The sequence below is a fragment of the Myotis nattereri genome, assembly GCF_964212035.1.
Source record: "Myotis nattereri genome assembly, chromosome: 6".
Taxonomy (NCBI): domain Eukaryota; kingdom Metazoa; phylum Chordata; class Mammalia; order Chiroptera; family Vespertilionidae; genus Myotis; species Myotis nattereri.
The window spans coordinates 40,698,876-40,722,458 of NC_138081.1; the positions used below are offsets into that span (position 1 = coordinate 40,698,876).

At 39.8% G+C, this 23,583-nt stretch overlaps 1 long non-coding RNA gene across 2 annotated transcripts in view; it reads left to right on the top strand.

Moving 5' to 3' along the window:
• LOC308521916 overlaps positions 1-23,583 on the top strand; it is a 72,029-nt gene that overhangs the window by 22,516 nt on the left and 25,930 nt on the right. For both annotated transcript variants that reach the window (XR_013996202.1, XR_013996203.1), the window contains exon 2: positions 11,754-11,900. This is a non-coding gene — a long non-coding RNA (uncharacterized lncRNA). The remainder of the gene's footprint in view (positions 1-11,753; positions 11,901-23,583) is intronic.

Here is a 23,583-nt window from a genome sequence, read left to right on the forward strand (position 1 = left end):
GCTGTGAAGCAATGCAGGCTGCTGACGAGCTTTAGGCCTTCTTTTGGAAGCTTTGGGGTTCTCTGACTTAGCTGCAGTTTGACAGGTTTTTAGGTGGAGAAAGGCCAGGCCATTCGTATGCAAAAGCCTCTGCGCATAACTTGGGTGGGAGGGGGTCTCAGGGAATCACCAGGGCGGAGCAAATAGCAGTGGCTGTCAGTCAGCCCTGCATCGGAGTGGTCCCTGCATCTCTGCATTCCACGTCCCTGTGCAGGAACAATGACCACGGCAAGCACCTTCGCGAGAAAGCTGCCCTCACGTTACGGCCCTATGCCAGACAGCCCAGTTTCTCCCATATGAGTCTGGGTCCCCAGATTCTTGCCTGGAACTGGAGTTCAATCAGTTGGGAGCTTGTATCTCTCACCTGATTGAAAAAGACAACAGCGTACCCAGTTGCCAGCCCCTTTCACGCACGCCTCCGTACCTCCACACTTCCACACCTCTGAACCTCATACCGGACTCAATGTGCTTTTCTCTTTCCTTCTAGTTGTAGAATTTTCACTCAGCATGCTTTCCTGTGGTTCTGGATGATATTGGTTTTGTCTTTTAGTTGTAGTTTTAATGTGGTTGTGTGCAGCAGCAAGTTCAAGTGTTTACCTATGCAGCCATCTTGGTTGTCTCTTTCCCAGCTGTCCTCTTAAATTTGAAAAGCCTTTGAAAGTTCACCACTCTGATATTCAGCTCAGATTACATATTTCAGCACCTTATTGTTTGTTTTAGATGCCTGGGTTTGTAATATTAATGCAAAAAGGACCATCTGGGAAAATATTTTTTTTGTCTTACATGGATTCATTATGGATAAGCAAAAATGCTAATTATTTAAGAAAAAAATATTTTTAATGTGGAGCTGCAGTGATGTGTGTAATGAGGAGTTACATCACTGTGCTGTCTACTTTTAGTTCCAGAAAAACAGAAGCAGATTGCTTTGTAATCTTGGGGAAGTGTGGAGGTCATTAATATAAACACATTTTAGAATTTGCCCCAAATATTAATCTAGAAATACCATTCTTTGTTATCAAGCTTTGTTATAGCATAAGAAAAAAGAAAAACATCAGGAAACCCTTTCAAATGATATTTCATAAGCTTAAACATTTCTTAAAATATTTTTAGATCAAGAAAGCCATCGCTTCACAATAATAACTGGAAAGGGGAATTTTAAAGAGTAATTCTTGAAAATAACAGCTCAACATAATTAAGTCAAGTGAGTTCTGGTAATTACTGAGAAATAAAACACCTGGGTTCAATAAGTCTTAAAGCATTTAAGCATTTTCTAAAGCACAGAGAGATGGAGTAAAATTTGTGTTCTTATCCAATTTAAAAGTCACAAAAATAGGAATCAAGATAAATAGTCACACAATACTCTTGGCTTCCTGGACAGAAATGAGTATTATCAACACTACAGGTTATGGGTAGTGCAGTACATATTACTTGTTAAAGATAATTAAAGGGCTCGATTACCAAATATTAGACAATGAAAAGCAGCACTCTTCAACTGGATTATGCATATGTCAGAGTTCATGGAGACTGGCCCTGGGAGACCTGGAGTGGGGATGGATTTAAAGGATCCAGATCCTCACCTTCCATAGGAACTCTTTCCTAAACCCCATCTGTCTACAGGTGTCCTGCCTCATAGACGCTCGTGTTCTATCTCTTGCCACCATCAATTTTCCCCCACTTTACCAAAGAGAACCCCTTCTCTTCTTGAATCCAACCATGTTGCATTCTCCCAGGGTAGAAAACCTCTCAAGCCAAAGGGACTATTTAACATATAAAATATTGCCAAGGAAAAAGAAAAGACCATCAGTAAGAAATATCAAAGGTGCCTTATTTCATCCAAGGAATAAACTTATAAAATAATTTTTTCATCAAAGTTGTTTAGTGATTCATCACAAAATTAGAACATTTAAGTGTGAAAAGAATGCTAGGAAAAGTTCCAGTCAGCTTAGAACTGTGTTCTCTCTGCATGTTTATGAGTCTTGGTAGTGAAAATGAGCTCAGTGATTTGTGTTATTAACCTGTGTCTTGGCCTGTGTCTCCAGCTGCGTATTTTGCATGGTTTCAAGGAAGAAGAGAGAAAAATATCCATGTTTACTTGCATCATCAACTTTTTCAAAGATTATTATTTCAGAAATCTATGTTATTGTTTTTTACATAGACACAAATCTGCTCACTGTCAGTCATCGGTCATTCTGTTTATTAATGTACTTAGCATCGCTGTGCTGTAGATAATTCACTTAACAGTTATCATTAATGTACTTTTTAATGTACTTTTTAAACTCTGTACATACTAGGGACTCAAAACTTTCTCTTTTCTTTGCTGTTAATTCTCAATAAACTACACTCTTCAAAGTAGAATATTTCATTAGGTATGGGTGTATAACAAAATATTCTCAAAATACAATCTGCTATGTAATACCCTGAATTTTAGAAAATCACCTTTATTTATTTAGGACTAGGGGCCCGGTGCACGAAATTCGTGCACTGTGTGTGTGTGTGGGGGGGGGGGGGAGTGTCCCTCAGCCCAGCCTGCCCCCCTCACATACTGGGAGCCCTCAGGCGTTGACCCCCATCACCCTCCAATCGCAGGATCGGCCCCTTGCCCAGGCCTGACGCCTCTGGCCTAGGCGTCCGGCCCCGGCAGCGGGGACCCGCAGCTGCAGCGGCCCCGCGATTGTGGGCTTCGCTTTAGGTCGAGGCAAGGGACCCCTATTGAGTTATATGAGTTCTTTATAAATTTTCAGATACATGGTTTGCAAAAATTTTCCCCCATTCCATAAGTTTTCTTTTCAACTTGTTGATGGTTTCTTTTACTGTGCAGAAACTTTTTAGTTTGATATAGTCCCACTTGTTTTTGTATTTGTTGTATTTTTCTATTTGTCGCTTATGCTTATGCTTTAGATGTAATTTCCAAAAAATCATTACAGTAAACCCTCAATTTTGCAGAGCTCGATTTAATAGACAAAATTTTCAGTCCATATGTCATGTGTGAAAATTAACATCCTGTTAATTTTAAAATGCTTCTAATCAAGATTTGCTTATAATTAAATTAACAGGTTATTTCTTTGTTATTAATTCACTGTTATTTTTAACAAATTTTAGCCAATAGGCCATATGTTGTAAAAAAAAAAAACAAAAAAACACTGTAGCTATCTCACCAACATAAATAAATATTACATATCTCCACTATAGTCTACATATTTAAATCCTAGCGTCACCACTCGCAAACAATATTCCATAAACAACCAGCATGTGATCACACTGAATCCTGAGTGAAAATTGATCTGTGGAGTGACTTTCTGCAGCAGTGTTAACTGTAGGTGGATGTTTGCTTGGGCGCTAAGCCACGCCCCCTGCCATGTGCATTTGTTTATTCCTAGTGACTGGTGAATGCACACATTTACTAGACCTATTCAGTATAGATTTTAAATTATAGTAATACATGTAGAAAACTTTTCTGTGAAATTAAACTTTTCATACATATTTCATTTTAATTAAACTAATGTGTCTTACATAAATAAAAACAGGTAAACTAATTTGTCAATTTTATAACATACACATTTGGAAAACCTACTTTATTATATAACGGACTTTTGGCTTTAACATACACCCTCTCACTTGAATTAGTCCATTCTATCAAGGTTTTACTGTAACAAGGTGCACATCAAGGATTTTTTTCCTATGTTTTCTTCTAGGAGATTCATGGTTTCAGGTCTAACATTTGAGTCTTTAATCCAACTTGGTTACTTTTTGTGAGTGGTGTAAGATAAGGGTCAACTTTCATTCTTTTGCATGTGAATATCCAATTTTGGTGAGGCAGGATGCAAGGGGAATTTATATATCCTCTCATAGTTTGGCCTTTTTGTTTTATTATCAGAAGCCAACAAAGTTTTAATTTACCTCTTCCGTTTCTGGTGAATAAATAAAGAAGATTGTTTTTATAAAGATACTTAATTGGAGAAATTGCTATATTACATCTTTGCAGGTAACTCCAACTTATGAATTTAGGGAAACAATTTACCAATTACTATCACCCAAAATAATTTGTTTAGCTTGTGAGATTATGATAATCAAGTACATAAAATAAACACCTTTTTTTTTCATCCAGCTTCTATAAATTGTATGTGGAATTATCTATGTACCTGGACATAAAGCGCCTATTGATATCAAGTTTTTACCACTAATCTATAATACTAAAGGCGTAATATGCTAATTAGACGGGATAGCCAAACCACCTTCTAGACGTCCTTCTGGACGAAGCCACTGCAGGGAGGCCGAGGCAGAGGTGGTTAGGGGCAATCAGGCAGGCAGGCGAGTGGTTAGGGGTGATCAGGCAGGCATGCGAGTGGTTAGGAGGCAGTGGTCCCAGGTTGTGAGAGGGATGTCCAACTGCTGGTTTAGACCCGATCTCACATCCCTGAGGGGTCCCGAATTGCAAAAGGGCTCACGCTGGGCTGAGGAACCCGCCCACCACCCCCCCTGTGCATGAATTTTGTGCACCAGGCCTCTAGTAAATAAATAAATAAGAAGGTATTTCTCACCGTTGTTTACTTTCCCTTATCTTTCAAGTACAAACCGTTGTCATCATATTCTCTATTTAAAATGTTGCTCACATTTAATTGCTCCTTTCATTCCCTCTGGCAATATCCAAATTATACCTATCACTTGGAGGATAGCATTGTATTTACAAAGTACTTCATGTTTATTGACCTTATTCCGCACACCAGCCCTGTGAAGTTGGTACTCTTCTTATCATCCCCATTTTATGGTAACTTACCCAAGGTCACTGACTTTATAAGCAGAGCTGGATTTGAAGCCAGGCAGTCTAAGGCCAGAGATTGTACATGTACCTTTCAGCTACACAGCCTATAGTGCTGTACTGACAATAACAGCTTCATGTTAGTTCTCACTACATCCCTATGTTGCTTTTATCTCTATTGTAGAGAGATAGAAAAACCAGGCTCAAAGAGGTTTAGAAAAGAAACACCTCATGAGCTAAGTCTGCCTACTCACCTACCAACCTCCATCAAGATTAATCTTCTAAATGCACTGTTCAGATTATTCCTTTAAAAAGAATAAAGACACACCAATGTGCCTCATTGTTCAGAGAATAAAGCCCATATTGTTTAGTAGGGCATTCAGGCACTCCCCATTGGATGCCCACCTCAGCTTAGCTGCCATTTTCTAGTCTTGCTGAACGGGACTCCTGGCCATCCCTCAGCCATGCCTCCTCTCATTTGAGCTCAAACTTCCATTTTCACTTCTTGGCACCCATTCCAACTGCCATGTATATATTCTTCCTTGCAAAGGAGCATTTGGAATTTTCACTAATGGGAGGCATACATTAGGTACATTCAAAAGACTATCAAGACTTCCCTGACATTGGACAGAACCGGAAAGAGAAAAACAATATCTAGTTTTTCCAAAGTGCAAACAACTAGGTTTGACAGAGCTATCCTGATGATTTCTCTTCTGCAGTGGTGCCCCATGGTGCATGTTTTCAGTTCAACAAAATATATATTAAGTAATAAAGTGGGGGTGGGGAGTGGATTTTTAGTAAGCGTAGTGGAGGCAAGAGGCAGATTGAGTGTCCCTTAGCTATTAACCCTGAGAATGATGGTTTGGACAGTCCCAGCCTTGAGACCTCTTGTGCCCAGATGGCTCTTTTATATTGATCTTCTACTGTGGGCTAGAGCAGCTTGTGACCTCCCGCCGCCTCCTCCTTCCTGTCCCAGATCCTTTTTCCAAATCCTTTTGTCAAAGAAATTCTCACCAGGAGGCTCAATGTGAACAATGGATTTAAAAGAGGGCAGCTTTGCTAGAGATGGAATGGGAAGCCTGATGCCCTCCTATTGCTCTCCGCCCCCCCCCCCCATACACACACACACACACACACACACACACACACACACACACACTTACGAATTTCTTCCCTGCACCTGAGGAGTTCTGCATAGACCAGTTTACAAGGGCCATATGAGCAGCGTACGCATGCATGCCTTCTGAGAGGTAGGGTGGAGACGAAGGTGATTCTATTGTTCATAAAAATGTAAAATGCTCTAAGCATCCCCACCCCCTTTTGCTAAATTAATTGCTTTTAAAAAAATTTATTGTTTAAAGTATTACAAATAGTAGTACATATGTCTCCTTTTTTTCCCCATTGACCTTCCCCCCACCTCACCCCCCCCCCCCACCCAGCACATGGCCTCCCCCTTTCTCCCTCCCCCCGCCCCCCAGTATCTTGCGTCCATTGGTTATGCTTATATTCTGGGCTCCCTATAACTTTGATTGAATTGTAATCTACAAATACCCTGGTTGCAGGCTCGGTCCCCAGTGGGGGCTGAGCAGGAGGCAGCTGATCAGTGACTCTCTCTCATCGTTGATGTTTCTTTCTATCTCTCTCCCTCTTCCTTCCTCTCTGAAATCAATAAAAACATATTGTTTAAAAAAGATTTTGCCACCTTGAGTCATATCTCATCTTTAGTTTTTCTCAGTCATCTTTAGAGATTTCTATAAGGGTTGCCTGTCTCAAAAATTTCTTTTAACTTTTTGGAAAAAGCAGATTGGGCCCAGCTTTAGCATTATAAATACTAAAGGACTTTATTTGCAAGTAAAATATTTTCCACAAGTGCTTGTCTAAATCATATGGCTCAAAAATGAAAGGGCCTGAATTGACAAAAAAAAAAAAAAAGATCATTATTTACAAAAGGAAACCCTTTCAAATGTGCTCATACTCCCCCTCCCTACATATCTGCTTTTTTATCATGGGGCCAAAAACCCTTTTAAATTAAATGTTTTGCTTCTAGTGCACTTATCTCAGACTTGTGAAATAACATAAACAGAGAAAGTAAACAGCATTATTTTAAAATAATGCACTTTGTGTTTAATGTGGTCATGTGTGGTACTCTAACTTGTACTGAAATGTAATTTAAAAAACTGCATATCCTATATTTTAAAAAATAGCCTAAGGTTGTCTCCTATATTTTCAAAAATCACTATTATATTTTCATACTGTCATTAACATTGATTATACTATACCATACTAGTGTTCTGCCTTATATATTTTAATTAAATGTGTTATAGTTTATACTTGTACCCTGAGGCAATTTTAACATGAAGGGGACAACTTTATAAATGGGGGGAAAAAAAAACATGAAATAATTTGTGTGGTCCCTGCAGCATAGAATATTTAAAACCCAGAATTCCTGCTTCAAAATGTTTCCAGGCAAAGGGAAATTATAAGTAAGGAAAATTAGATGCTTTTAAAATGTTAAGAGTGAGTTAGCTCTCTTACTCGGTTTGAACTTTAGAGTGTTTGATGCAGCCATGAAATCTCTTCTCAAAGATGAGTCCATCTTTGATGAGGAGAAGGTATATAGGTTTATGATTATTTATAATCATTAAAATTGGAGACAATGTAAATGTACAAAATAGGGGCCTGATTGCATAATTATGGGGCATTGACACCATGTGACCTATAAAACTCAGTTCTTAAAACATTATTTAGTAAGATAGAAAAATATCTAGTCTATGTTACGTGAATAGAATCAGATTACAATGTAATATACACAGAATAGCCCTTACTTTATGGAGAAAAGTTATGTAGAACATGAATAAATAATGTATGTCAATATTCATAGAAAACACTAAAAGGCTATTTACACCAGGTTAGTAGTGGCCCTCTGCATGAACTAGGCATGATTTGGAAGATCATAAATCATTACATCTTAGAGTTGAAAGGACTTTGAGATTATTTAATTCAGTTACTCATTAATTCACCAGATAACTCATTCCATTTATAGATGGATCCAGATATTTGGGAGTTCTTTCTTTTTTACATCACTGCTCATCAGCTATTTAAAGAGAGCTTCTTCCTCAATCTTTTCTTCCTCTGTGTATCATCTCCAGTGTATCTTTCTCTGTGGTTTCCTGAGTCCTCCCATGGCCGGCCCCATTTACCTGGAGGTCCTTGAGTTGTTGGCAGTTGCCTTTAAAATGAGTCCTCCAAGGTGGACCCCGTGTTCCTCGTGTGCTGAGCCAGCCAGCACCCAGTGGCAGGTCTGCTCCTTTGATCTCTAACCAGCAAAGATGGTTCACATCACCTCAACTAAAACTTTTTCTGAGAATTTCTACATGAATAATTATTAAAGGCCAGCTTCCCCAATTTGAATTGACCATGTTCTTTGAATCCAAAACAGGATCTATACAACTAGAGCAATCTGTGATTCTGCTTACAGCCTTTTTTTTTTCTTTTTTAAAATATATTTTTATTGAATTCAGAGAGAAAAGGAGAGGGAGACAGAGAAACATCAATGATGAGAGAGAATCATCGATTATACAGCCTTTCTTTTTTTTTATTCTCTAAAGTTTGAAGTTTTACATAGGTCTCCTTTTTCCCCAATTGACCCCTCCCCACTAGCCATTCCCACTCCAGGAAATCCCCCACTGTCCCAGTGTCCGTGTCCACTGGTTATGCTAATATGAATGCATACAAGTCCTTTGGCTGCTCTCTAATGCCCCCTCCCCTACCATTTGTCCCTGGATCTATGCTTGTTCATCAAATTATGTTGATCATTATATCCCACATATGAGTTAGATAATGTGATATTTATCTTTCTCTGATTGGCTTATTTCACTTAGTTACTCATGCTCTCTAGTTCCATCCATGCTGTTGCAAATGGTAGGAGTTCCTTCCTTTTTACAGCAGCATAGTATTCCATTGGGTAGATGTACCACAGTTTTCTAATCCATTCATCTGCTGATGGGCACTTAGGCTGTTTCCAAATCTTAACTATTGTTAATTGTGCTTCTATGAAGATAGGGTGCATATATCCTTTCTGATTGGTGTTTCTGTTTTCTTGGGATATAGTCCTAGAAGTGGGATCACTGGGTCAAATGGGAGTTCCATTTTTAACTTTTTGAGGAAACTCCATACTGTTCTCCACAGTGGCTGCACCAGTCTGCATTCCCACCAGCAGTGCACACGAGGGTTCCTTTTTCTCCACATCCTCGCCAGCACTTGTCATTTGTTGATTTGTTGATGATAGCCATTCTGACAGGTGTGAGATGGTATTTTATTGTTTTTTTGATTTGCATCTCTCAGATGATTAGTGAATTTGAGCATGTTTTTATATGTCTCTGGGCCTTCTATATGTCCTCTTTCAAAAAGTGTCTATTTAGATCCTTTGCCCATTTTTTGATTGTATCAATTACCTTACTTTTGTTAAGTTGTATGAGTTCTCTGTAAATTTTGGAGATTAAACCCTTATCGAAAATATCATTGGCAAATATATTTCTTGTTGTTTTGTTGATGGTTTCTTTTTCTGTGAAGAAGCTTTTTATTTTGATGTAGTCCCATTTGTTTATTTTCTCCTTAATCTCCATTGCCCTATGAGCTGTGTTGGTAAAAATATTGCTACGACATATGTCTGCAATTTTGCTGCCTATGGAGTATTATAGGATTTTTATGGTTTCCCGTCTTACATTCAAGTCCTTTAGCCATTTTAAATTTGTTTTTGTGTATGGTGTAAGTTGGTGATCTAGTTTCATTTTTTTGCATGTATCTGACCAAATTTCCCAGCACCATTTATTGAAAAGACTGTTTTGACTCCATTGTATGTTCTTGCCTCCTGTATCAAATATTAATTGAGCGTAATGGCTTAGGTCAATTTCTGGGTTCTTTGTTCTGTTTCATTGGTCTATCTGTCTGTTCTTGTGCCAGTACCAGGCGGTTTTGAGAACCATGGCTTGGTAATATAGCTTGATATTTGGTATTGTGAAGCCTCCAACTTTGGTCTTCTTTCTCAGTATTGCTGTGGCTATTCGGGATGTTTTTTTTATTATTCCAGATGAATTTTTGGAGAGTTTGTTCTAGATCTTTGAAGTATGCCATTGGTATTTTAATGAGGATTGCATTGAATCTGTAGATTGCTTTGGGTGGTATGGACATTTTAATGATGTTGATTCTACCAATCCATGAACATGGTATGTTCTTCCATCTGTTTATGTCTTCCTGTATCTCTTTTTTCAATGTCCTGGAATTTTCTAAGTACAGGTCTTTTATGTCCTTAGTTAAGTTTAGTCCTAGGTATCTTAGTTGTTGTTTTTTTATGCAATCGTAAATGGTATTGTTTTTTTCATTTCTCTTTCTGTGAGTTCATTATTGGTGTATTAAAAGGCCATAGATTTCTGGGTGTTAATTTTGTATTCTGCTACATTGCTGAATTCATGTATTAGGTCTAGTAGTTTTTTGATTGAGTCGTTGAGGTTTTTTTATGTATAGTATTATGTCATCTGCGAATAAGGACAGTTTTACTTCTTCTTTTCCAATTTGAATGCCTTTTATTGTTTCTTTTTGTCTGATTGCTATGGCTAGCACTTTCAGTACTATATCGAATAGGAATGGTGAAAGTGGGCATCACTGTCTTGTTCCTGTTCTTAGGGGAAATGAGTTTAATTTTTTTCCATTGAGTATGATGTTGGCTGTAGGTTTGTCATATAATGCTTTTATTATGTTGAGGTGGGATCCCTCTATTCCCACTTTGCTGAGAGTTTTTATCAAGAAAGGGTGTTGGAGTTTGTCAAATGTTTTTTCTGCATTGATTGATATGATTAAGTGATTTTTGTCTCTCAGTTTGTTTATGTGATGTATGACATTTTGTGGATATTGTACCATGCTTGCATCCCCGGAATAAATCCCACTTGGTCATGGTGTATGATCTTTCTAATGTAATGAATCTGATTTACTAGAATTTTGTTGAGGATTGATCATACAGACTTTCTATTAATCCTTGCTAAGCCATATCTCATTTTACTCCATATCCAAGTCTATCAAACTCACTTTGAATCTTGATTCTGTCCAGTTTTTTCAGTTTATTCCTTCCCATATTGATAACTAAGCCTTCTCTACTTTTACTCATCTCTGAAAACCATTTTTAAGGAAAAGGACTAGAAGTCTCTGATATCCCAAATCTGCTTTTCACAGAGGACTTTATAGTACAGTATTTCATTGGATATCCCCCTCCCACGAATTTTCCACAAATATGGGGTAAGCAGGACAAGTGTCACTGAGGAAAGAGGAGGCACCTACCAATAGACACAGCCCTCAATTTCCTACCCTCCAATTCTAGCGCTTCCCCCCTCCCCAGCCAGGCACAGAAAAAATTACTACAAAGGCAAAAAATGGAGGCAAAAATTAAAAAGGGGATTTTCCCAAAAGAAAGGACATGTAGTGAGAGAATGAAGTAGCTGGTATCAACCAGTGTTTACACACAACTGACCAGCTTAGAGGCCAAAACCAGAGTAACAAGTTGGATCTCTGCCTATGTACCTCTGTAAATGCCACTCATATCTGGTCAATTCATTTTGAATGTGGCTTGGATGGGGGAGCCACGCTTTGGGGAGAATGGTCAGCTGTGAACTTCAGAGACACTAGTCATTATTATTGTTATGTAGTGTCTTACCTGGAGCTCAGGTTTCACCCTTACAAGGTGAAGGAGTTTAACTCAGCATGCGGACATTCGGGTCTTTCTCCATTCAATATTTTTGATACAAAGATAAGTTGATGCATCATCAAGGAGCAGTTTATGATTTTTTTCTTGTTATGCCGTTCAAGGTCATCTGTGAAACACAGATTTGATATGTTGAGAGCCTCTCTCTCACTCAGCAATTCCTTCGTTTATCTCATATTGACTCCTCACTTTTTCCACACTCTTCAGGCACTGCTCACCCCACTCCATGCTCTCTGCCTCTGCATGCCTTCTGCTTTCCTGGGAAAACTGCTGTGATCTACTCTGATGGGTAGGAGCAGATGTGGAAGCCTCAGCCTGGAGTCCCATGCTATTCAACTGAAAATTCTGCTCACTGTGAGTGACCAGCCTTAATTTGTTATAGTGTCTCTCTCTCTCTCTCTCTCTCTCTCTCTCTCTCTCTCTCTCTCTCTCTCTCTCTATATATATATATATATATATATATATATATATATATATATATATAATGAAAATGATGATTCTCATGGGACTGTTGTGAGAATATGTGAAGGAAAGAGTGTGAAGTGTTAAATATATTGTCTGGCACATAGAAAACACACAAATAGATGTTATCAGAAAAATCTTCACAGTTCTCTGGGTCTTCGCCCTCTGTTCTCACAGAAAGAAGGGATGCTCTTCTTTTTCTGAGGCTATCACAGCTCCATTTCTGTCTGTTACTGGCTTAAAACAGTAGAGAAGAATTTCAGGTTCCTGTAGCTGGAAGTCTAGAGGGAGGGCAGGCTCAGCAGCCCAGCAGGGCCACGTTCTGCCTCTCTTCTCTGCCCTTGCTGCCATCAACTTCAGCTTCAGGTTAGAGCCCCTCAGGATTGCAAGCCGGCTCTGGTGGTCCAGGGCCCCCTGCTTCCCTTTGCACTTTCAAGCAGAGAGTGAGAGTTGTTTCCAGATCTTCTCTCAGAAGAGCAAAGAAGCTTCCTTTTCAAAACCCAAACAAAATTTCTCTCATACCTCCCTGGTCTAAATGGGAAAAATGCCTTCCCTAAATCAGTGACCATGGTTGGGTGATAAATTCATGCTATTTTAGGCTTGAACTCCATACTCGATTTCTAGAAACAGGGTCGAGTCAAATTTCCCCAATGCATATAGGGTTGGGAGACCCAGGCAGCATTGTCCTATCGCACATTTCCAGGAGGCCCAATTCATGTGGCTTTCTATTCTGGAACTGTGTTGGAGGTCATTCACATACAATACAGTGGAACTAGTTCTCTATGGAGTTATTCTGCTGGTGGTGTTGGACTTGGAACATGTACTTGAAATTTAGGGTAATTACCACAAGAAGGGATATCAGATATTAGTAAGGTCATCACTAAGTCCACTCTGCCACATGCCTTTGAGTCCATCTTTTTCTCCTTCCTAGAAACTCTTCCCATTAACTTATCCTTTTTCTTAAATTAGCAACAGGTAATTAGGTGAGGATCATTCTTTTTACCCAAAATCAAAACCAAAAATTAAAATCAAATCAAGTTAAAATGTGGTAATCAAAGCTTCCCCAAACCTGCTACTCCAGCAAGCTGGCTGAGCTTCCCACCACAGTGAGCAAAAGCTCGTGTATCTTTATTGCCTAGACTAGTGCCCCGGTGCATGAAATTCATGCACATTAAAAGGGAATTAATTAGAGGAAATATTTTAATATTGCTATTTGCCCTTTCTCTATAATAGAAGTGTCAGATGAAAGAAAATTAGTAAAATGTATATGAAAATCTTCCTCCTGTCAGAGTCTGGGGTGCACCACAGGAACCAGAGTCAAGTCCCCGCCCACCCACGTGCACCTTGAAGTCGCATGAGACCCAGACCCAGCCAGCCCCACCCCCATTGGGCTAGATCCAGTCCTGGCTGGCCCCACCCCTGTCAAGCCCCACCAGGTCAGGGGCACGGCCTCAGGTCGCCTGGCCCAGCGCCAGGGCGAGGGGTGTGCCTTGAGGTCCCCTGGCCTAGGCCAGGGGGCACAGCCTGAGGTCCCCTGTCAAGCCCCACCAGGCCGGAGAACAGCCTCAGTTCCCCTGCCCTGGTCCAGCACCACGCAGCCTCAGGTCCCTGCTGATTGCTCATTAAGGCTTGTTACAGGAACTCGGCCTCTGCTGAGGTCGCAGCCATCTTGTGTTACAGAATCTCTGCCTCCACTGTGGGTGCAGCCATCTTGACTGTTATGATGTGACAGTCAATCTGCATATTCCATCTTTATTAGAGAAGATGTGGTCATCTTGCTTCTGCCCCAGCCACTCTGTAAACCGATTCAAATGCCATTGGTCAGTTCCAGCTTCTTTGATCACCACTCTCCTTGAAACTTTCTCCTCCTTTTTTACACTTATTTGATCAATACTTATCGCCCACCTGCCATGTGCTACACATTGGGGTGGATGTTGAGAATGCAAACATTGAGAACTGAGCCCTTGCCCCAAGGAGGATATAAAGGCAGTGGGAAGACAGTCAGGGAAACAACAGGTGAGGAACGTAGTGGAGCCCTGTGAGAGGAAGAAGCATCTAAATCTCTTAGTAGTCAGAGAAACTTCAAAAAGAGGCCATTCTTGGACTGTTTTTAAGAAAAAGTAAGGAGTTTATCCATTGGGCATGTCAAAGACACAGAGAACAGTGTGGTATGATCAGGTGGCTTGGTATGGGGGGAGGGTAGTAGAGGATGTGGGGAGAGGCAGGAGAGGGTTTGGATGGTGTGACATGGATCATGGGTAGCCATTGGATAATGCTGAGTCATTTAACAACATGATCAGGTTTATATTTTAGGGAGATCATTTTGGTGGAATGCTGCCAGATGGAATAGGGAGGCAGGCAGGTGCCCAGAAGCTGAAGGATTAAGGGTGCTAAAGAATTCACATAAAAATGATGATGCTTCTTAGCTACAGCCATGGTGCTAGGTGTAAAAAAGTAGAATAAATTAAAATATGTTAAAAAATAAAAATCTACAGCGTGTAGTGTGGGATAGGAAGGAAGAACCATGGAAATTCACAGAATGGGTAGGTCACTTCTGAAGGAGATTCGGTGGAGTTGGTGGTATCAAAATACCACTTGAAGGGCAGGTTGGACTCTCATTGGGTTTGGGGAGGCAGCTGGGAAGAAAAACGCATTTCAAATGGAAGACACTGGATGAGAAAGGGAGGAATATGGGAAAGCACGAGTGTCCAGATGATAGTGGGCAGTGCCATTTTGGGGAACTTAGATTGCTGGTAGAGAAAGTTGAGGCTAGGAAGATAGACTGGGACCATTCTGTGAAGAGTCTTAAAGGCTGGTCTGGTGAATTTGTATATAATTCATTAAACAATGAAAATCCAATTTTTTCTCTTATCTTTGGTATATACATGAACTTTTTAATTATTAATTTATCAACTTATAGAATACTTGTGAGACCACTACCTACAACTGTGCTAGAAGATTGGTATTTCAGTAAGAAATTACACAAAATAGGTGTGCTGGAATGGTGTCTTATGATGTGAAAGCTAAGCAAACCTTGATAAATGGTGACATGAATGCATTTATTTCTGAAAAATTATGTTTCTGAGGTTTGGAATATTTTAGGTTTCCCATTATTTTGAAACTAGATAAAGACTGCAGTGAGCCAGCTTATAGATTTCTATTTCTGTTAACTTAGAGAATGAAAAAGCAAGTGATCCCCTGTGGCCTTTATAAAAAATTCTGTGAATTGGCAGAGTCTATGAAACACAAGAAATTTTAAAAAGAATTTTTAGTAGAGTATCTCCAGACTTGGATGAAAATACCATAAATATGGTTTCTTCCAAAGGTATGTTAATAATTATTTCTAGAATGAGACATTAGTTTCCAAAGAGGTTCTAATTTGTCTTTTTAAACAAAAGACTGAATTGTTTAGTTTAAATTTTGCATGATCTTACAAAAGGAAATGCTCATTTAGAGAATTTACAAAAGTAAATAAACCAGTTGAGGTTTCCAATCTAGAACCGTGTGTTGGATTGATGACTTGTCACAACAATCAGCATTCTGGTTTAGCTTCCACATTATTCTATGCCACAGACAGTCTCTTGGTCATGAGTATAGTACTAATATTCTACTATCTGAATAGATCTGAAGCCCAATATGCTTTCAAAATTGGCCAACCTTACCAGGGAAACATAAAGAAAGGTCTCCATGGTTTCAGAGAATCAATAGTGCCCTCTAAAGGAAATCCATGTGAGGTACATCCAATATCCAGGTTTAATTCAGCATTTATTCTGACAAAATGTTACTTAATTGTAACTCACAAAATGCATTTAAAATTATAAAAACAATGAGACCAGCCCTAGCCATAGTATCACAGGCAGCTGCCCATACCAGTTCTGGACTGGGAGAGCAAAAAGACCGTTCTTTCACACCAGTCGTCTCTGCTTGCCATGAACTGTCGTCACCATCTTTGTGGAAAGTTCCTGGAAAGGGAAAAGGTGATGATTTCTGAGCTGGGGCTTGGACGCCCTGAACAGAGATGGGACATTGAGAAAGGGATCCAGGTAGCTGTCTTGGGAAAGTGTGCTACACTGCAGGGGAAATGTGTTGAATTGAGGGCAGAGAAGGCCTCGTCAGCTTTCTGCTCAGAACCAGCGCTGACATGCTGTATACTGGGAAGACTGCCACGTCAGCTGAATTAGAAGAGGACAGGCAGGGTAGTCTGGCTGAAACGCATGAAAATGAAAAGAAAAAAAGTGATATGAAGCATTCATGGATTTTTAGTTGTCCATCTAATTTTGTGGTTTATCTTACACTTGTTTCCTTTATCCATTTTTTAAAATATATTTTTATTAATTTCAGAGAGGAAGGGGGAATTACTCACAAATTCCTTGATACTGTTCAAATGAATATTGGGCAGAACTTTATGTTGTTGTTATTGATGAGAGGTGGAATAAATTCCGAAGACTAATATCTTAGAGACATAAAAAATCAGTAAGCCCAGATGACTGTTAATCCCAGATATAATACCGCAGAATTATTATTGTAAAAAAAAACATGGTTGGGAATGGAGTTTAACACGTTAAGCGCCATGTCAGTCACCGGTGACTGACACTATACTTTCCGTCTGGACCCGTCAGTCAGTGGTGCTGCCAGCATATCGGTGAAATCGGATATCGCGGGCTAAACAGAAAGGAAGACAAAACAGGTTTGGCGCTTAACGTATTAAAATATATAATTTCTGCCCAGCTGTCATGGCTCAGTGGCTGAGCATTACCTATGAACCAGGAGGTCACAGTTCAATTCCTGGTTGCGGGCTCAATCCCCAATAAGGGGCTTGCAGGAGGCAGCCGATCAATGACTCTCATCATCGGTATTTTTCTCTCTCTCTCCCTCTCCCTTCCTTTGAAATTAATAAAAATATATATTTTTAAAATAAAATATATCTTTTCTTCTGTTACCAAAACTACACAAAAGGGGCATTGTGTACATTTTTAAGATTTTCCTTCAGAGTTCAGGCCAGCTTTATCAAACAATAAAGATCGCAGGTTAGGTTGGTACTTAGCATATGTGCCTGTAGCATGTGCAATAACTTACTCTGCACATTAAAATATTATACTTCACCTGAGCCTCACAGTAACCTTGTGAGGTCAGCAAGGCAGCTATTACAATAGCAGAGCAAGAAAAAAACCCCCACAAAACTCATGAAGTGAGTAGGATTATGTGGGAAAATGACTTTTCCAATATATTTTCCCCTACTTATTGATTGCAATGTTAAAACGCTTGAAGATGTAGTAAATGATTCATCCGCCACAGACAGCAAAGCTATTCCCCAGCTTCTGGGACAACCCAGGTTCAATGGCACATTTCAACAGAGACAGCTGTGGTTAGTGGAGCACAGCAATAGTACTGCACCATCCTCATTAGATGTGACACACTCACCTGAAGAAATCTGAGGATTATGGCAAATGGAGTCATTCTTAGCAGGTTCCTCAAACTACAACCAAAACTAAAGGTGCATCGTCAGAGCAGCAGGCGTGTGGGAGCCGCTGGAAGCAGTGTATCACTATATAGGCTCACAGGCCGCCTAGGATGCGTTTTGAACTCACAGACTAGAGTTAAAAGGGGTTTTAAATGTTCATTTAGGTTTCCCTTCCAAATGGCTCTTGGAAAAGACAGATCCCGGAAAGTATAGATTTCTTTACATCTCCAGGGCAGGAGATAACACAAATCCTTCCTCCTATGATTTATTCCTTTTAGCTAAGAGGTTATTTGAAAGTAGGAGCCAAAGGCATACTTCTACGGAGTTCATCACCAGCACCGCGTGGCACCGTGGCTGGCTGGGCCGGAAGCATAGAGCTCCTTGGGTCTGACTGCCCTGTTTCAATGTACAGTTTTCTCCCAGCATTTTCAGAATTCTCTTCTAGAACCAAGGTCCCGCTTCTGGAAAATCGGCTCTTGATAGAGATGGCTGCTCATGGGGGCTTCTGGATGGCTGAGCAAGAAAGTTTCTAGCTCGGGCAACATTGACATCACTTAGGTGCAAGAGAGGGTCAGAAGCCGTCTGCCTTTAGTGCTTGGCCACTGAGCAGAAACATGGTTTCTGTTTTAGGCACTGAACTTTGGGGCCTGTATCCCTGAAGGGGGTGGGGGGCTATTGAGTTCCTACTGTCCCCAGAACCACTGGGTCTTATCACTCTCACAACCCAACCCCACTTGTCCTGTTAGTTACTATATTGCTCTACATGGCTGTCAATACTTGGGCACGTACCATTTGGCAGGTACATAACTATAAGGCAGGCAGGGCAAGGGCTATTATCTCTACTTTGCTGCTGGAGAAACTCAGGGAGGAATTGAATGATTGGGCCTGAGGGCACTCTGCTAGCTAACAACCCTTGGCTCCTATGCGGTAAGCCAATGCTCCTTGCGCATATTATTTATCCACTCTCCTTTTGGTCCTGTGCCACGTGTCAGTGGGGCAATCTGATAAAATAACTAACAGCAATGAGGGGAGACCTGAAGTACTTCCCTTTGGTCTCTTCTCTCTAAGAGCTGCCTGGAGTCAATATCTTGAAATGTTCACTTCTTGGTAAGAATTTTAGGCTGAAAGAAAACCCAGAAATTTCTTATGACTTTTAGGGATGATGAGAAACCGTGAGTAAATGTGCATCTTTAATGTGTCTCAGATAGGGTGATCAGGAACACACCCCCAGAGCGTTGGCTGTTCAGGAACACTGGCTAAGATCACAGGATCCTGCTGTCAGGTCTGAACATTGGGAGACAATGCTTGGGTACTGCATCAGTTACAGAAAGGAGCTTGACCCATATATAGGAAACCCTCTGCCAGAACATTGTAGCTAGTCAATAATAGAGTCCTTCAGCATGTTTCTTATGAATAATCGGGCAGTTGCTCTCGCAAATTTTATTTCTGTTTCCTGGATTTGAGCACTGTTTGGATGACCAGAGCATCAGGAACTGTTTTGGGAACAGCTTTGAAGTGCTGTGAGAAAGGACAAGGAAAAAAAGAGTGGACAGGAATCAATGAGATTGTTGACCTACATAGCCTTGGTCCAGAATATTCATGGTGAGCAGAATTGCTTAGTGAGAGAAAGAAAATAAATCCTGGGGACTATTCTGAAGCCCTACCCATCACACAGTCAATCACTAGAGCGTCTGCCTTCCATTAGACTAGCTCATCCCAGTAGTCTAAATTCTACAGGTCAGGGAGCCATAGTTTTCTTGAGCTCTGAAGACTGGGAAGCTAAAAATGGCATTCCCCAGATTTGTTCACACCTAAGGTTCTGGATGTAATGAGGTGCAGGCTAGGTTCCTTCAGTTTGGGGGGTGTTTTCTGCTGGTAACCAAGACTATGAAAACCTGTAAGTATGGTCTCAGCTACTAAACCAGACTCTGGGCTCCGTGTCCAGCTATTGTGATAACAGTGGCCTCCACATCTGGCTTTTAATTCCCTGGATTGCAGCTGTGCTAACATGTGCTCGAAGTCGGGTGGCCTCCTGGTTGTGGCAGAAGTGTAGCTCCGGGTGGACCCAACAGGCAGTGTTCTGGGAGTCAGGCGCAGAGCCCAATCCATAGCCTGCTCCTCCCGTTCTTCTACTTACATAAGCACATTGTTCCTGGTGTTAAATCCTTTCTGTGCAAAATATCTAGAGTAATTTCCATGTTGTGCACTAAACTCTGATACACAGACTACCAAGAAAAATGAAAGAGACCTACAGTAAACATGTCCCATTGACATTTTCATTTCAATAATAAAGACATAAAATCTAGGCAAACACAGAAGCTACTAATGGGAGGAAATCTGAGTTAGAATAACGGTTCTTCTCTATTTAGTGTTAATTAAATACCAAGAGAATGGTGTTAGTATCAAATTTAGAAAGTGGTACATGCTCCTCTCAGAGATTCATATGCAATGGTGCAGTGCAAACTCTGAGAAGCTAGCAGTAGAGAAGCATGCTTCATTGTGCTTAGCTTTGTATTTTCCAAACTCATTCAAAATGGCAGTCATTGTTTGGGAAATGCTAGTTGACTTCAATTTGAGAAAAAAACAGTAACTATTTTTTTTTTCTTGTCAGATCTTGGTGTGTGTGTGTGTGTGTGTGTGTGTGTGTGTGTGTGTGTGTGTTTTAATTCTTTATTGTTTAAAGTATTACATAATGTCTCCTTTGTCCCACATTGCTTTTTCCCACATTGACCTCTCCGGGGCTATTCTCCCTACCCCCCCCCCCCCGCCCACCGCCCAGACATGCCCTCACCCCCTTACTATCTGTGTCTATGGTTTATGCTTATATGCATGCATACAAGTCCTTTGGTTGCTCTCTTACCCCCCACCTCCCCTGCCTTCCCTCTGAGGTTGGACGTTCTGTTCGATGCTTCTATATCTCTGGATCTATTTTTGTTCATCAATTTATGCTGTTCATTATATTCCACATATGAGTGAGATCATGTGATATTTATCTTTCTCTGACTGGCTTATTTTGCTTAGCATAATGCTCTCCAGGTCCATCCATGCTGTTGCAAATGGTAAGAGTTCCTTCTTTTTTTTACAGCAGTGTAGTATTTCATTGTGTAGATGTACCACAGTTTTTTAATCCACTCATCTGCTGATGGGCACTTAGGCTGTTTCCAAATCTTAACTATGGTGAATTGTGCTGCTATGAACATAGGGTTCATATACCCTTTCTGATTGGTGTTTCTGGTTTCTTGGGATATAGTCCTCGAAGTGGTATTACTGGGTCAAATGGAAGTTCCATTTTTAACTTTTTGAGGAAACTCCATACTGTTCTCCATAGTGGCTGCACCAGTCTGCATTCCCACCAGCAGTGCACGAGGGTTCCTTTTTCTCCACATCCTTGCCAGCACTTGTTGATTGTTGATTTGTTGATGATAGCTATTCTGACAGGTGTAAGATGGTACCTCAGTGTCATTTTGATTTGCATCTCTCAGATGATTAGTGACTTTGAGCATGTTTTTATACGTCCCTGGGCCTTTTGTATATCCTCTTTCAAAAAGTGTCTATTTAGATCCTTTGCCCATTTTTTTTATTGGATTGTTTATCTTCCTTTTGTTAAGTTGTATGAATTCCTTATAAATTTTGGAGATTAAACCCTTGTTGGATATAACATTGACAAATAAGTTCTCCCATGCAGTGGGTTTCTTGTTGTTTTGTTGATGGTTTCTTTTTCTGTGCAGATGCTTCTTATTTTGATGTAGTCCCATTTGTTCATTTTCTCCTTAGTTTCCATTGTCTTAGGAACTGTACTGGCAAAGATATTGCTACGACAATATGTCTGGTATTTTGCTGCCTATGCATTCATTGCTTGCTTCTTGTATGTGCCCTGACCAGGGATCGAACCCACAACCTTGGCATATCAGGATGACACAAACCAACTGAATTACCTGACCAGGGCCTAATTCCTGAACAGTTTAATCCACCTTCAACCTTAGTATAAAAATGACTGTTTCAAATGAAAATCTTATGTCATCTAAAAATCCTCTTTTGACTTCTACTAAGTTGCATTATGTATATAATAAAAATTCCACAAACTCATGTTGAATGAATAAATGCATGGGCAATTGTATGATGGGCAGTGAGTAGATTCAGGGAACTATTTTGAGACTTGCTGGCCATGAAACAATTGTTAGAAGAAATGCCAATCAGTTAAAGCCATTTTATAGTCCTTAACCTCTGAAACAACTGTCTATATCACATCAAACTATTATAAAGTTTTTCTTTATTCGTTTCTTGATTTTATTTATTAAATCAACCTGAAACAATGATCATACTTTATGTGAAAATTTGAAATTATATTTACCAATAAATAATCATCGTAACAGCAATAGGATTTCTACAGTGCTACAGATACAATAGAAGAGGTGTTTCATAGTGGTAATTTAAAATTAAGAATTATTTCAACTCCAAATCCATATTCATTGTACAACACAAAGGAATGCTCTCCCTAAAATAAAAGCGACTAATTCCCATCCATTAAATTGTTATTCAAAACACATCCTTCATAAGTGTATCTAAACACATTTCTGTAAAGCTAAAAGCACCCAGAGATATATAGCACTCATCGTGCTACAAATTTGAATGCAATCCTGACCTGTATTTTTTATGAATTAGTAAAGCTGTTACTTGGGCAATCTGAGTTTTGCAGTTAATCAAGAGAATTGTATCTTTAAGAGAGTATCCTAGCAACCTTTCAGCTGCTAAAGAAAGACACAACGACAATATACACCAAGTTAATTATGCTGCTGGTCTCCATCACACTTTGCATTTAATCAGAAAGATACTTAGAGATAGAAATGAAGCCACAGCTGGACATGAGCACCCCTACTGGTGACGGGGTTTAAGGAAAGACTTTCATAACTAAATGAGAACTTTTACTCTGGAACATATTTAGCAGTAAGAGAGCAATAGTGAAATTGGTAAAGTGATGATTGCTGTGGGGGTGTCAGAACCGATATGTTAATTACTCTAAGACCGTGGTCGGCAAACTGCGGCTCGCGAGCCACATGTGGCTCTTTGGCCCCTTGAGGGTGGCTCTTCCTAAGCCTTAGGAGTACCCTAATTAAGTTAATAACAATGTACCTACCTATATAGTTTAAGTTTAAAAAATTTGGCTCTCAAAAGAAATATCAGTCGTTGTACTGTTGATATTTGGCTCTGTTGACTAATGAGTTTGCCGACCACTGCTCTAAGAGATAGTAGTCCCAGGGCCAGAATTACACTGGGATAACCACAACTTTAGAGAAAAATTCAAAACTTGCAATCCCACTACATTTTCAATGGCCCATCCAAATGTACATTTTTCCAGTGGTAAATTGTGCAAGATTTAAGTCCAGGAGAAATATGATTTTCTTGAGTACACATTTGGAAATAGTTAATCACATCACCACCACCGTCTCCAGCCACCACTTCTACCCACATCACCACCACTATTTTACGCAGCTCAGCACTTGGCACCATCTTTATCTGTTCATCTTTAACAGATTACACAGAATAGGTCTAGATGAGGTGGAGTTCTTTTGATAATACACACATAAATCAAGGAAGCCGGAGAAAGACAGACGGAGACTTTGTTTAGCAAACAACATTCAGCCTCATTAAAATTTGACCCACTTTGTCAATAAACACTTTTTCTGGATGTATATAGAAATACTTGTCTTCACAGATGCTAAGGAGTAGATACATGAGAATTTGAATACTTAGTTCTAATTTTTCTTTTATTTAATATATTCCCTGCATATAGGCTAATTTCTTTTAGATAATTTTAATATTTATTACACCTCAAGCACAGACACTATTCCATTAAATACATGGACACAGACGCACACACACACACATATGCACACACACACACACACTCTAACACATTATCTCAAACTTCAGAAAAACTTTTTAAAAATATTTTTATTAAATTTATTAGGGTGACACTGGTTAACCAAATTACAGGTTTCTATTGTACAATTCTGTTATACATTGTCTGTATATTGCATTGTGTTTACTCCCCAAAGTCAAATCTCCTTCCCTCACCATACATTTGACACCTTTACCACCTCCTCCTATCCCCTC